This window comes from Tachypleus tridentatus, chromosome 10, assembly GCF_004210375.1.
Source record: "Tachypleus tridentatus isolate NWPU-2018 chromosome 10, ASM421037v1, whole genome shotgun sequence".
NCBI classification, from domain to species: Eukaryota; Metazoa; Arthropoda; class Merostomata; order Xiphosura; family Limulidae; genus Tachypleus; species Tachypleus tridentatus.
In genome coordinates this window covers 103,966,976-103,982,366 of record NC_134834.1, presented here as the reverse complement: position 1 = coordinate 103,982,366, position 15,391 = coordinate 103,966,976, and the positions used below count along the sequence as shown (strand labels likewise).

At 35.4% G+C, this 15,391-nt stretch overlaps 1 protein-coding gene across 1 annotated transcript in view; it reads right to left on the bottom strand.

Moving 5' to 3' along the window:
- LOC143230016 (uncharacterized) overlaps positions 1-14,875 on the bottom strand; it is a 106,973-nt gene extending 92,098 nt beyond the window's left edge. The window contains exon 1 of the mRNA XM_076462960.1: positions 14,582-14,875. The gene's annotated coding sequence lies outside the window, so the exon portion shown is untranslated. The remainder of the gene's footprint in view (positions 1-14,581) is intronic.
- Positions 14,876-15,391: the final 516 nt, after the last annotated feature.

Sequence of the window (15,391 nt, the reverse complement as noted above, 5' to 3'; positions counted from 1 at the left end):
AAGCAGATGTTTATTTTGTCACTAAGATGTTTTGTGGTATTAAGCACAAAGCTACACAATGGGCTATCTGTGCTCTGCCCACCACGGGTATCTAAACCTGGTTTTTAGCGTTGTAAGTCCGCAGACCTACCACTGTGCCACTGGGGGCAGTGACTTACAAGAACAGCCCAGTATTCTTTAGCAGATCACATTTTGTGATACATCTGGGTTTTCCAATTTTATCAATACAATCCTCCATTCTTGGAATGGGATAGAAATGTATATTTATCAAAACATTTACTTTACGAAAGTCTGAACAGAATCTAACTGAACCATAAGATTTAGGAACCAGTACACAAGGTGAAGACCAATCACTTTTACTGGGTTCTATAACACCATCTTCCAGAATATAAGATATTTCTTTACGCATTTCATCAGCCTTGATGAGGCTCACAAAATAGAGACGTTGTTTCACAGTAGAAGCACCATCTATACTTAAATAATGAATAATAATATTGGTGACTAAGAACGTTCAATCAGTAAACTAACAGTTTGACCTTCCTCCTCAGAGAGGAAAGTGATCGAGTTTTAAATCAGGATTAGCCAGAATGTCAGTATTACTCAGTTTGACGTTCCTCCTCAGAGAGGAAAGTGATCGGGTTTTAAATCAGGATTAGCCAGAATGTCAGTAATATTCAGTTTGACGTTCTTTTCAGAGAGGAAAGTGATCGAATTTTAAACCAGAATTAGCCAGAATGTCAGTGTTATTCAGTTTGACGTTGCTTTCATCTCCAATATTTTCAAACTTACGAGTGTCTGAGTCAAAGAGACTGTCATCAGTATCAGGAGAACACTGAATGGTCACAGTGTTTTCAGAAGCATATCAAATATGATAGGGCTTCAACATATTAAAATGACACAACCGGGTAGTCTTTTGACAACAAAGTGTCTTTGCAACATAACTTAACCCATTGACTTTCCGAATAACCTCATGGGTGCATGGTACCTTGCTTTGAGCGGATGTCCCATAGTGGGTAACAATACTAATACCATATCACCAGGACAAAACTTGAATTCTTCAGCTTTGTTTTCATGAAAGTTTCTTATTCTAGCTCAGGATAACTTCAAATTTTCTGGAACTAATTCACAAACGTCACTTGGAGGTCTGAACAGAAACTTGAAAATATAATCTAGTAAGTGCACTTCTTTAATGTCACCTCTCAACCATTCTTTTTTCACCAACTTCAAATGACCACACAGTAAATAACCAAACACCAACTCGAACAGGCTAAATCGTAACGACTCCTTAACTGACTCATAAACAGTAAATAATAATAAATGATCTCCTTCATCCCAACCCTTCTCATTATCGAAACAGTAAGTCAGCATAATATTTTTCAAGTTGAATGAAATTTCTCAAGAACACCTTATGATTCGTTTTGGGATGCACTAGATTTAATCTATTTAGCATCAAGTTAGTAAACAACCTGTTGAAACAACACAGAGATGAAATGTGATCCCTAATCAGATTGAATTTCTTTGGGCAAGCTGATAAAAGTAAAGAAATTAATCAAAGTCTTCGAAATTTTATTGGCTGAAATGTTTCTTAGGGAGATAGCTTCAGGGTATTGAGTAGATTCACACAAAATAGTCAACTAATAATGGTTTCCTGATCTAGTTTTTGGTAAAGGCCCAACACAGTCAATAATCACACGACTAAAGGGTTCTTTAAAAGCCGGGATAGATTTCAAATGAACAAGAGGAATTTTTCTCGTTAGGTTTTCCGACCAATTGACAGGTATTATAAGTTTTACAAAACTGAGGAATATCTTGCCTGATCTTGTCACACGTCTTATTGACACCTGTAAGTGAGGGTGACACCTCATGAACAACTTTCAATATTTCAGAATGATATACTTTCGGAACAAGAATTTGATAAATTACAGTCCAGTTCTCTGAAGCTGGTACATTTGATGGTCTTCATTTTCTCGTGAATATATCATTTCTGGAAAAAGTAATCATATGGAACTTCCTCCAGATCATTCTCTGGGAATGCATATTTAAATAGTAAAGAAATTTTTGTACCCCTTTCTTGCTCAGCAGTCAGTTTACTTCGAGCAGATAGAACTTCACCAGAGTAACCAGATCTCTCACGTTCATCATTGTCACTCACCAATGAATTACCAGTAGGACCATTGCTCACAAGATACTCGTTGGATCTTAAAATGTCTGAGACAAATCTATAATATCCTCCTCTGAATACATGTTTGTCATTTGTGTTTGGCTTAATTTCCTATCCTGAGCTCGAGTCACAGCACATGTGTGAAACATGTTTGGATTCTCCTTAACAACAATATCATCTTTAGATGAAACAATGATTAGCTCACTAACCATCTTGGGTCGGCAAACAACTTTTCCCTAGCAAATAGTTTTTCAATAACAATGTTACACCTTTAATTGGCAGAGTAGGTCTTACTCCAACTATAAACTAAGTCTGGTGTTAAATAAGTGTTACGAAGAGAAATATTAACAAAGCCCCACTCGATTCCTTGGGCAATAATAGACTCACTGGTGGCCAAACCTCCAACTCAAAGGCAGCATACCTTCTAACAACAATGAGTTAGTCCTCAAAGTATCACGTAAAATAGGTGGAATTAGCAGTGTCATTGTCACAGAAACAAAAGATCTTAATTCTTCCTTAACTACATCAAATCAACATCATTGAATGATCTGGTGCATATGTGAACACGAATGCACCGAGTGCTGCCCTCTTTTCCTTTTCATTATTCAAAGACTAACAATCAGACATGACATAACTAGTTGTTGACAGAAATGGTAGACGAAGCCTTAACGATTTTGATGAAGTTTTATTCTGGCTGTCAGATGATTTTGAACTAGATGAGCTGAATTTTTTAGAAAAATCTTCAACTTTATTGGACTAAACAGGTACAGGTTTTTGCTGAGATGGCAGTCATATCTTGCTATAAAAATTGGTTTTAAGTGTTAAAGTGTCATTTTGCGTTGATCGATCAGAGTTTACTCCAATTTCCATTTCATTAAGCCTAATTTCTTTCTCTGCTTCGATATTGGCTCGTTTGGCCTATAAAAGTTTACTTTCTCTTTCCGCTTTGATATGAGATTGTTACTTTTATGTTTCGATAGGAGCTTGTTCGGTCTCGAGACATTTATTTTTGCCTTTTAGCTTCAATACGGGCTTTCTCTCTCTCAGTTTTGAAGCGGGCTTGTTCAAGCTCGGTTTGATTGAGTTTTAACTGGATTTCTAACTTATTTTATCACTCAATTATAATTGGCCAGTGGAGACACATCATTGATTAGTAATTAAATAATAAGTCTATCAGTGAATTTTGTCTCATTGATATTTTTTAAATTTCTAATTCTAAGATTTTGGCAATTTCAAGCAATTGTTGGCACTGATACATATAATTAGATTATGATTTGAATTTAGAGTGAATATTGTCTTTGGATCAGATTTCGTACACGAGCCTTCAGTTAATTATGTTATGTATTATAATTTATCCCGGACGAGTCTTCGATTTATTATGTTACGTATTACGATTTAAAATAGCTGGACATTTTAATTTTAATTTAGAAGTTAATTTAATATCGGTATGTACCAAATTTATGATATTTGCCAGCAAAATTGACACATTATTTTCTTTCTTAACACAAATATATTTTAATATAAAAAACAACAATTTAATTTATTATACTGATCATCACAAATAGTTATTACAAATAATGGTTTATATACAATAGTTTTACAGACTTGCAAACAATACTGAGTCTTTCATCTGGTCTGGAACTGAATATTTTATCGACGGTTCACGGAGAGTAATTTAATTTTATGTTGATGGACAGGTACACCTATCTTGATCATTTAGCTAGCTAGCTCTATTCTTGGCTGGCCTCACACGGTTTATAAGCTCACTTTTTATTGAGGAAGATATCTAATGCCCTCGTAGAAATACTAACGTCCGAAGTTTATTTACTGAAGTTGAACGGTTTGTAATGTTCGAGATATATAAACATTTCTAATCAAATATTTGTAATTTTTCAATTAGTAAGCGTTTAACATAATTACAGCTACCGAGGTTTATTGTATAAGGACTGCAGCGAACTAACAATATTAAAATTGTCTCACCGCGTGTTGCGATGGCTACCTTTCATATTCATTAGGCGAGATTCTCGGAAAGTCAGCTGACAGTAATAATGTATGTATTTTACATACATCGTACATTGTTGATTCTTACGCTCCCGAATCTTCTACAAATTTAGAGAACAGACGGGACTTTCGCAATACCCATTTAACAATATACGTTACATGCACTTATAAATACATATTAAACTGAAACAAGCTCAGATATTGAAATAAATGTACAATAGTAAATTCGTTACACCAGTCTAACCCCTTCTGTCGTTCTCTGATATTAAATCTACCAGAGTAAGTAACTAATTTCCTATGGTTTTAATCTGACCAATCTTACCCCTTATTTCGTTAACTTTTACAAAAGAAACCATAATAACAAACTAATTCAGTATGAAAACCAATTTTGGAATGATCTGTGATTCTTCAGGTTATTAAGCAGATGATCTTTTGAAGAGAAAGACTAGAAAGATAAGGATTCCATTTAACACCAACCACTGTAGGGTCACTTCCACCAACAAAAAGTGAAATTGACTTTCACATTATAACGACTATACAGCTGAAAAGGCGAGTATGTCAGGGGTCGGGATTCAAACCCACGACTCGGAGACTGTGAGATGAGCGCCTTAATCACCAAGCCATGTAAGGTCTAATACTGTATGATGATATCACTTTGATGCTTTGTGAGAAAGATGTATCGTTCTGATGTTTTATAAAGATATTTTATGTTGTTGCTGTATGAGTTTATGTTGTCCGTAATCTCGGTAGCAAAAAAAAAAATAACATTGTATTTGAGCATCAACGTGAAAGACGTTTATTTAATGCAACATTCTGTTTACATTGATGTACAACGTGTGTGTCAACCGTAGAGTTAGCAGAAGTTCTTAATATTACTTACCAGACTTAGTAAAGTGTTCTTTACTAAACGACCTGACTGAAACAAGTCATTTATTTTTTTGTGCCGTGTTTATGGAGTGTTTCGGATTTTTTAAAGCCTCTTCTGTTTTGTTTTTGTGCTCTTAAAATGAAAAAAATGACACAGAAAATAATGTATATATATAGAGGAAAAATCAAAGAAGCTTTCTTTATTATTAAACAATGTGGTATTAGCCATTATTCAGGTGTAAAATTGTACTCGTTTAAATTTTCCTCTACCCAACAGACGAGTTTGACTTGCTCTTATTCCTAGGCCTAATATTGTAATTACGCTGCCCAGTGGAACGTATAACGGTTTTTTGTATCCTTACCCTATTGTATCTGCGTGATAGTGCCACCTAAGCCTATCAAAACCTAGTATGCGTTTCAAAAACTAAAATAATTTTTTTTTTAAATTCTTGTTCTGTCCGTAGGCAAAAGTTAAATTTTCACGTTACAAATTGATCTGTTAATTTATTCTACGAATCAACAGTTGAATAACAGTTACAAACATTCACCAGAGTGCTGTACAGCTGTGTTTGAGAGCAAAGTCACACAGCGATAATTGCTGTATCCACTACTGTGAATCGAAACCTGGATTTTAGTTTTATAAGAGAACAAATTCCTCACCACGTGATCCATAAAAAGGTAACCATTGAAAACCTTTGTGATGAAATAAATATTCACAAAATAACATTATAACGCTACTAAAGTATTCAAAGCTTATATGTTTACCATAGTATACCAATAACATAGACACGTTCATACGTGTGTGAGTAACATTATTAAAAATAAAAAAATATATATCTTGAAGTTTAAAATAGAAACACAAATTTTAGAAAATTTTCCCGTTCGATTTCTTTCCATAATATAACTTTTGTAAACTAGTCTTGTATATGGGATCAATCTAGTCCCTCGAAATCTTTTGAACAATGAGAACAAATAATTTTGTTCTTAAAATCTTTCTTGGAAGAACTCTTAAAAAGGTTTACGTCGAAATACTAGAAGTAACGTGGAAATTGGCAAGAGAGAAACTCGAAGTCCTTCTGGTGTAAAACTGGACTCCCCTTACACAAAATACCTCTTAAAAAACTCAAGGGACCACCGTTTGTTTGAGGTTTACTAATAAACTACATCTGACCAGCTGCGTCCCTCGTTCGTAGGTAGCTAGAAGTTTGCCAGAAAAAATAACCCAAAAAACCTACATATTCTCGTATTGTCTTTATCCCAAGTAACTTCATATTCTCGTATTGTCTTTATCCCAAGTAACTTCTCTTTGCGATAATAGACAATCAGTCACACATAAGAGATTCCTAGAGTTTTGTTTGAGTTTTATTTCAACGTTATTGAGTTCATTGTCAAGACGACATATAATATGATAGTAATGCTGCGAAAGAAGCACATTTTTCTATAGTGACCAAGAAATAAAAATGGTTACTACCTCCGTATAAAACTAAGAGCAGATAAGTTGCGTACATAGTGAGAACGAACTGCTGAATATTTACGAATAAAACAAAAGGATTATTAGTCATGTTTATATGCATAGAAAAGGTACCTTATTGAGCCATGGTTTTCAAGAGTCTTATCATCTGGTCTTGTCCAGGGAGGTATGGAAGACAGAAAGATGATCTGATGAAATATATTATAAAATAAGGTCTAAAAGAAAAACATCAGTTGTTACGTTACGATTTGGTTTCAGCCATTAGACTCAACTGCTGTCTTAATAAGGAACGATTTTTATTACTACCTCATATCCTTATTTGGTATGGAGGTTCATTGGTTCCATGGGGAAATACATACGTATTACCACTTTTTTTGCATTTTGAGTTTTTTTACAGGCGTTTTTTGCACGTTTTACCACTACTCTGCCCCCTCCTGTAAATGGGTCTTCACCAGATTTGGCATGAAGGGTCAAGGGGGGAAATAGAAGGAAACTTGTGGTTTTACATTTTGAGTTTTGCAGTTTTCTTCTTCTGAAAGGTCATAGGTCTCTACCTTTACAAAAAGAGACTCTATATATGCAAAAACGGGTCGTTTGGGTTGAGAAACTATTTTACATAGAAGAGCGAACAACGTTTCGAACTTCTTCGGTCATCGTCAGGTTCACAAAGAAAGAGGTAACTGACCGGAAGCTGACCACATGTTTGGAAAGGGTTGTGTAATTGAGTGTCGGAATGTAGAGGGCGGTATTAGATGTTTGAATATATAATTTCGGTCAGTTACCTCTTTCTTTGTGAACCTGACGATGACCAAAGAAGGTCGAAACGTTGTTCGCTCTTCTATGTAAAATATTTTCTCAACCCAAAAGAGCCGTTTTTGCATATATACTTCTCTACAAGTGGGTTTTCTCGACATCACTGAAAAAGAGACTGTTCTTACGAGGTGTTCCCCGTTCAGTTAGCAGTATGTTTATTAATCCACAACAGTAAAATCCAGAATTCGATTACGCGTCCTTGACACAGCGCTGATAGCCCCATTTTGTAACGTTGTGCTAAAAAGCAACAACAACATGCTCAAGATAGACCTACATTCCTTTGTGTACAGATAATCTGCTGCCATCTTTTGAAGTAAACATCAACTATGACGGTAAATATAAATGTTTAACGTTTTGAATAAAGGAAATCTTTGTCATTGAGAGAATTCTGTCAGTATTCACCATCGTTAAATGTGCCATAGAAAAGCATTTTTTGAGCCTGAATATTTTCGGAAAGAACCTGGTTATTGTCGTGTTTAATTTCGTATCGACAGAGCCCACTTGTGTATCTCGTCCAACGAGAGCCCCATGTTACAACCTCTACTTGCCCCATGCTAGTACAGCGGTATGTCTTCGGAAAACGAAAACACAACACACACATAACCTCTACAACAAAGATTGCAGGTCTGTACTGCTACCTTGGCTCTTAAATTGACCTATTTAATGAAGGTAACTCACAGTTTATTTCACTTTAAACTTTAACCTGTTAATCAGTTGTAAAGAGTGTCATGAGAATGTTTATTGTGAACAACCCCAGCTTACATTCCTACATTATAGAATGACATCACATGTAATTAATGTTTCGTGTGACTTACACCTTTATCAATACATCGTCTCGTCTTTACTGTGTTTTTTGGCGCGTTAAAATACGTTAATCCATTATGAGAAAAAGTAATATAGCTTTATTGTGGTGTGGAAGTTTAACACATGGAAGTTGTTAATATTTGTAAAAAAACATTACAATGTGACTACGTTTCTGGCGTCCTAATGGCACAATGGTATATCTTAAGACTAACAACGCTAGATGCCAGTTTTAGATATCCATGATGCGCAGTCCACAGACAGCTCTTTGTGTTCATAATGCATCATTTATTACTCGATTCCTGGAGCCACTCAGTGGTCTATCTGAAGATATATATAGTGCTAGAAACAGGTTTTCGATGTGGCATAGATTAGGTATATCTCACTATGTGGTTTCGTGTTTAAAAATATAAACAGACAAAGAAAAGAAAGCTTAAACATAACAGCGAAATTCTGCATAGTTATTTACAATATTTTACTTTAGGAAGACGTGCAATTCTTGTAGAAAGGTTTTAGATGACGTCAGTGAATCTTCTATGGCAGATTCAGTACTGTAAAATTATTATTGCAAGTAAGTCGGATGAAGAGTGAACAGTCAGTATGTTATTGGACAAGATTGTTGTGAATTTCTTTTTTGCTTCTTTGTTTGGTGTTGGTTGAATCAACTCTTCGACATCCGTGCTGATTCCTTCATGACTTCTGACGGAATTACTCAGCATGTAACGTATTACATCATCTTAAAATCGAACATCATCATGTTAAAAATACTGGCTTAGTCCATCTCGAAAGAAGGCAGAAAATATTGTAGAAACCGAGTCTGATTAGCGAAGCGTGTCAAGAATCGAAGCTAACAATTAATTAATAATAGACAGTTGTGGAGGTACAGTGGAGATTTCCCCTATTTTAATTAATAATAGACAGTTGTGGAGGTGCAGTGGAGATTTAGCAATCCCTATTTTAATTAATAATAGACAGTTGTGGAGGTACAGTGGAGATTTTCCCTATTTTATAACACTGTAAACTAATTTGATTTCTTGTTATAAAGTCCAATGCTAGGTCTAGTTGAGACATTAGTAACTGTATTTCAGAATAAAAATAAAATATTGTGTGTACAAAAAACACATGAAACTAATTTCACACTTAAAGGTTATATAAAACGCATGAAGCTACTTTCACATTTAAAGGTAATATAAAACACACGAAGCCACATTCACACTTAAATGTTATATAAAATACATGAAACTAACTTCACACTTAAAGGTTATATAAAACGCATGAAGCTACTTTCACATTTAAAGGTAATATAAAACACACGAAGTCACATTCACACTTAAATGTTATATAAAATACATGAAACTAACTTCACACTCAAAGGTTATATAAAACATATGAAGCTACCTTCACATTTAAAGGTAATATATGAATTATTATGAATTACTAAACTTTCAGTTTGAATGATTAGATGCCTCGTATAAAACGTCATTTGGTTTAAGTACCGATGTGTGAAATTAAAAAACAACAACAACAACGACTGTTTTAAAACACAATTTTCCATTTAATCATTGTGCAGGATATTATAATGTTTTAGCAATACTGTGTTCAACCAGGTTTTACTTTACTGATGTGAAAGAACACAAATTAAATCTACGTTCTATAAAGTTTTATACAACTAAATAAACTATACTGATAATCCTAGAAAGTGCATGGACATTTCAGTCAGTCGTAGTAAACAGTACGTTAATATGTTTTCATATTACGTGGGTAACAGTCTGTATAATCTGCCTTAATGTATCCAAAGTGGCTTTAAAAGTATAGAGAATGGTCCATTACATGGAATAGACATGTTGTTTTTTATATGAGTGAGTCTGCTAATAATAAAGTTTCCAAAAAACAGCAATGAATTGAGACAAGTACTATTTCATTTGGATTTGTATATACTGTACTGTACGTGTTAGGACAGGAGAATATTCTGTTATTATTTCCACTTAATGGGCCTAATACTTCCACACCATTACAGAATATATGTTTGTTTGTTTGTTTTGAATTTCGCACAAAGCTACTCGAAGGCTATCTGCGCTAGCCGTCCCTAATTTAGCAGTATAAGACTAGAGTCATCACTACCCACCGCCAATTCTTGGGCTGCTCTTTTACCAACGAATAGTGGGATTAACAGTCACATTATCATGCCCCCCACAGCTGGAATGGAGAGTGTGTTTGGTGCGACCGGGAGTTGAACCCGCGACCCTCGGATTACGAATCGAACGCCTTAATCCACCTGGCCATGCCGGGTCTAGAGAATGTAAACTTCAACAATATGGTAATTATTCACTGATTCATATTGAGAAATGAATGAGCTAGGGCGAGAATACTCATAATTCTTTAGAATTCCCACATGTAGTTGTGCCAAGGACGTGTCATAAGGGTTCTGGTTGAATGAACGTACTGATAAAACTTAGGGTCTGAAATAACTATCATGGTACCTCATGCAGTGTCTTAATTATGTGGAAAGAAGCTACATATGATACCAGCATGTGTTAACAGAAATCAATTTAACAACAATCTACAAAGGAATCCTGATAGAAACAGTGTTTAACACTATATATTTAGTTTTGTTGTCATGTCACGGCCCAAAAAGCGTTGACAACTTTTACGTGATGCTGGTTGAACTCTCTGACAAATTACTGCAGACATGAAGTGCACTACCACTGTCAGGTTCACCCTAAATCGTGAGACTGAAACAGGTATATTTGAAAACAGGAAAGGAATAGACAGAACACCTAAACTCAATGATACTGATGTCGAGTATCTTCGTTTGTGCAGCATTCAGGACAGAAGGAAAACTGGTTTGAACACTAGCCGTCCCTAATTTAACAGTTTATGACTAGAGAGACGACAACTAGTTATCATCACTCACTGCTAACTCTTGGGCTACTCTTTCACCAACGAATAGTGGATTGACCGTAACATTATAACGCACGCATGGATGAAAGAGTGAGCATGTTTGGTGTGACGAGGATTCGAACTCGCGTGCCTTAACCACCTGGCCATGCCAGGTCGAAGGAAAACTGCCACTGATCTCAAACATAAGATTGTTTGTTTGTTTGTTTTTGAATTTCGCACAAAGCTACTCGAGGGCTATCTGTGCTAGCCGTCCCTAATTTAGCAGTGTAAGACTAGAGGGAAGGCAGTTAGTCATCACCACCCACCGCCAACTGTTGGGCTACTCTTTTACCAACGAATAGTGGGATTGACCGTCACATTATAACGCCCCCACGGCTGAAAGGGCTAGCATGTTTGGCGCGACCGAGATGCGAACCCGCGACATTTAGGTTACGAGTCGCACGCCTTAGCACGCTTGGCCATGCCGAGCCCAAACATAAGATAAACAATCACATATCAAATGATAGAAAAGTGTCCATATCTACAGTATGAAGAAGACAACGAAAATGGAATATTTGTTGCGTAGCAGTTAAAATAAAACTTCACTTCGATCTCCAAATATTTGAAAAAACTGAAATTTGCTAAAAAAAAACAAACCCACAAAATCTAAACTGTTGGTGATTGGAAAATGGTGTTATGGTTTGGTTTTTGGAATTACGCACAAAGCTACTCGAGGGCTATCTGTGCTAGCCGTCCCTAATTTAGCAGTGTAAGACTAGAGGGAAGGCAACTAGTCATCACCACCCACCGCCAACACTTGTGCTACTCTTTTACTACCGAAAAGTGGGATTGGCCGTCACATTATAACGCCCCCACGGCTGGGAGGGCGAGCATGTTTGGCGCGACTCGGGCGCGAACCCGCGACCCTCAGATTACGAAGCGCACGCCTTAACGCGCTAGGCCATGCCAGGCCTTGGTGTTATGGAGGAATGAGACCAAGTTTGAAATCTTTGATCCAAATCATAGGTTGTTCGTCCAACTGATAAAAAGGTAAAAGATACCCATCTCAATGCATAGCACCTGCCACGAAGCATGGGAGATAGAGTGGGATGGCTTGAGAGTGTTCTGCTGCAGAGACATTTGGAAAATAGATGGAATAATGGGCGAAAATACAGTAGATACTGATTCGTCATGGTATACCCGGTACTTTGTGAAGTATTAGTTGAAGATTCTATTAGCAAGAAGATAATAACCCCAAACACTCATCTAACCTGTACAGAAATTAATTAGCTAAGAAAGAAGTTGTGTGAGTAATCCAAATGATCCAATGCCCCCCACAGAGCTCCGATCTCAACCCAATTGATCAGATCAGAATTTGATGGATTAAAAACTTGACAAATCAAAATTTTGTTGCAAAGAAACTTAATGGAAGTGTATTACAAAAACTCTTGGAGTAAAATCCCAAAGGACACTTTGGTTAGTATGTTGCAACAATGCCTGATACACTGTCTACAGTTATTAAAACAAAAAGAGGACACATACAATACTAACTGGTACCTGAACTCAGTCACTTCCACTGAGCTTCTGTCGTACTAAACATGAAGATTAATAATATTTTGATGTTTTATATGTTATTTACTTTCCACTGTTCTCTGGAAGTAGCACGAAATCTAAATTTTGACTAACGTTTATACACAGTACTATATTTCATTATAATATACTAAGAAATTAATGCATAGTACTTGTTACATGTCCCCAGTGGGACAGCGATATGTCTACAGACTAACTAACACCGCTAGAAACCGGGTTTCGATACCCGTGATGGGCAGAGCCCATTGCGTAGTTCAGAGCCTAACTATTAAAGACAAACAAAATTACTTTGAACTAAGGTAACGCCAAGAAAATGTTTAACAAATTAAATGTGTTACTGTTATGTCACAAACGAACCTGTAAAACGAATTTCACTCACTTATCACGTGAGAATTTTGGAATCACTATGTACCAGTGTTTGAACTTCTATCCAGATTTAAGAGTGATTGTTATAATATTTAGATAACTAGTTCAATTTCAACATCCTCAGTACAGATGCAACTATCGACACAATAATTTTCTCAACGCGTATTTGTGCTTGAAATGATTGGATAGAATATTTTACAAAACAAGTTTGGAAAAGCTAAGCAATCGGGAGAAAAACCTGAAAAAAGTTACTTATATCCTGCAAAAACACAATCGTGGACTTAAACGTTTCTAGAAAGGGAAAATATAGTTTCAATTGCAACATCAGAAGAGTTACTTGACTTAGCTATTCAATCAACGTGACTAATGGCTTTAAATAATTCATGCTACTAAAATATTTGCAATTCGCATCCGTTCCCTTTAAAAATAAATTGTGCATTTTCTTCTGTCTTGGAAAGTAGAGATAAGCTTATGTCTTGTGACATATCTTTTTATTGAGTGCTGTTGAGCACGAAACTACACAGTGCGTTATTTTTACTCTGCCCACTACTGGTATCGAAACCCGAATTTTTGGTGTTATAAACCCTCATACAATAGTAGGAACACTTTAAATAAGCCATTTAACAGGCCTAATACATGTCTTATAACAAGTACAATTGTTATAATTATATGTCAGTTTAAAAAGTACATTGTAACGATTGTTGCTGTGCTTTTTGTATCCTAGCCGGTCTGAAGATTTCTGGATTGAACGAAATGCTTTTTCGGCAATGGATATGGCAAATTGGGTGTGGTTGGAATACTATTATTATACATTCTTCTAATTGAGTGTGGTTGGAATACTATTATTATACATTCTTCTAATTGAGTGTAGTTGGAATACTATTATTATACATTCTTCTAATTGAGTGTGGTTGGAATACTATTATTATACATTCTTCTAATTGAGTGTGGTTGGAATACTATTAGTATACATTCTTCTAATTGAGTGTGGTTGGAATACTATTATTATACTTTCTTCTAATTGCGTGTGGTTGGAATACTATTATTATACATTCTTCTAATTGAGTGTGGTTGGATAATAATGTAATAGGCCTAATACTAATGTCTTGTGCAATAAAAACAGTTCGATTAATAAAAAAAAAACATAGCAGAAAAGACCACACGACGTGGAAAAATAATGAAATAATTGAAGAAACGTATTGAAAATAAGTTAAAAACACACATGTATTACAAGAACTTTATACCAATTCGCAAAGTTTCTGGCAAAAGTGTTGCAAATTAATATAATTTTTTTGTAATGGACGTAAATTTATACTTATTTTGAACACTTAAAAATCACAGCATTTCGAGGATTAGTGTTGATTCATGTTCATACCAATAAATAATAAAATAATATTTTTCGATGCGTGTTTATTTCATATTTCACTGAAAATATTTCAATTTACAGGACATTTTTTATTAATCAGCTTTAAATATCCACGCTTTAAAACGTTTTCCACTTTAATTCAACTTAATTGTTATAAAAACAACAACTAAGTTGTTTGTTGACAAAGGGAAACAAAACGGTGGTACAATAACTTCGATATTACGATTAGACAGAATGGGACAAACGACTATATGTTATCACTTACCTTTCCAAAATTCAGAAATCAATAACTCCAACAGAATAACCAGTTCTTGTTGGTTTTTAAAGATATGCACACTCGCAGGGAGCCAATACGACATGTGAGAATCGTTAACGATTATTGGACTAAGTTTGCAATAGCAGCTGTGAGGTATATAATCATTGTTGGTTTTTTTTTGTCTTCAATAATACAACGCTGTCTGTGACAAAGAGGCGTGGTTGCTTATTGCCGTCTGATGTCATGGTTACCATAGCAGCCCTTACCTGCTAGTCCCTTGGTACGTGTAATCCTTTCTGAATCTTCCGCCTACCAAGGAGAGATAAAGAGACGACAGAAAATGTTACCATATTAATTACAAATAATTGGAGGTTATTTTTACAGTAACAACAATCAATAATAAACCAAAGGCTGTAGAATTTACTCGTACGGTTACTGGTAACGAATCTATTCATAGCTTTTACACTTTATACCTAAACAGCTTTGGTATTATCATAAAAAATCAAACAGCATTTTAACTGTTCTGTTGACAGGCGCTTAGGAAACATGTAGTGCCGTTGTCTGTGCGGTATTACGGAAGGGTGGAATATGTAAACACAGGATTGATTAGGCTACAGTAAAATCAGTTTTGTTTGTTTGTTCTTTAGAAAAGCCACATTTGGTTGCATGCTGCATCTACCAGAGGAGATCGAATGTCGGATTTTAGCACTGTAAGTTCTTACGTATTATAAATTACTTCGGACAGGTCTCCGATTTATTTAGTTATGTATGTTAGTATTACTACTCCAAATTTTATCGGAAATTTTAATTTTGATTTAT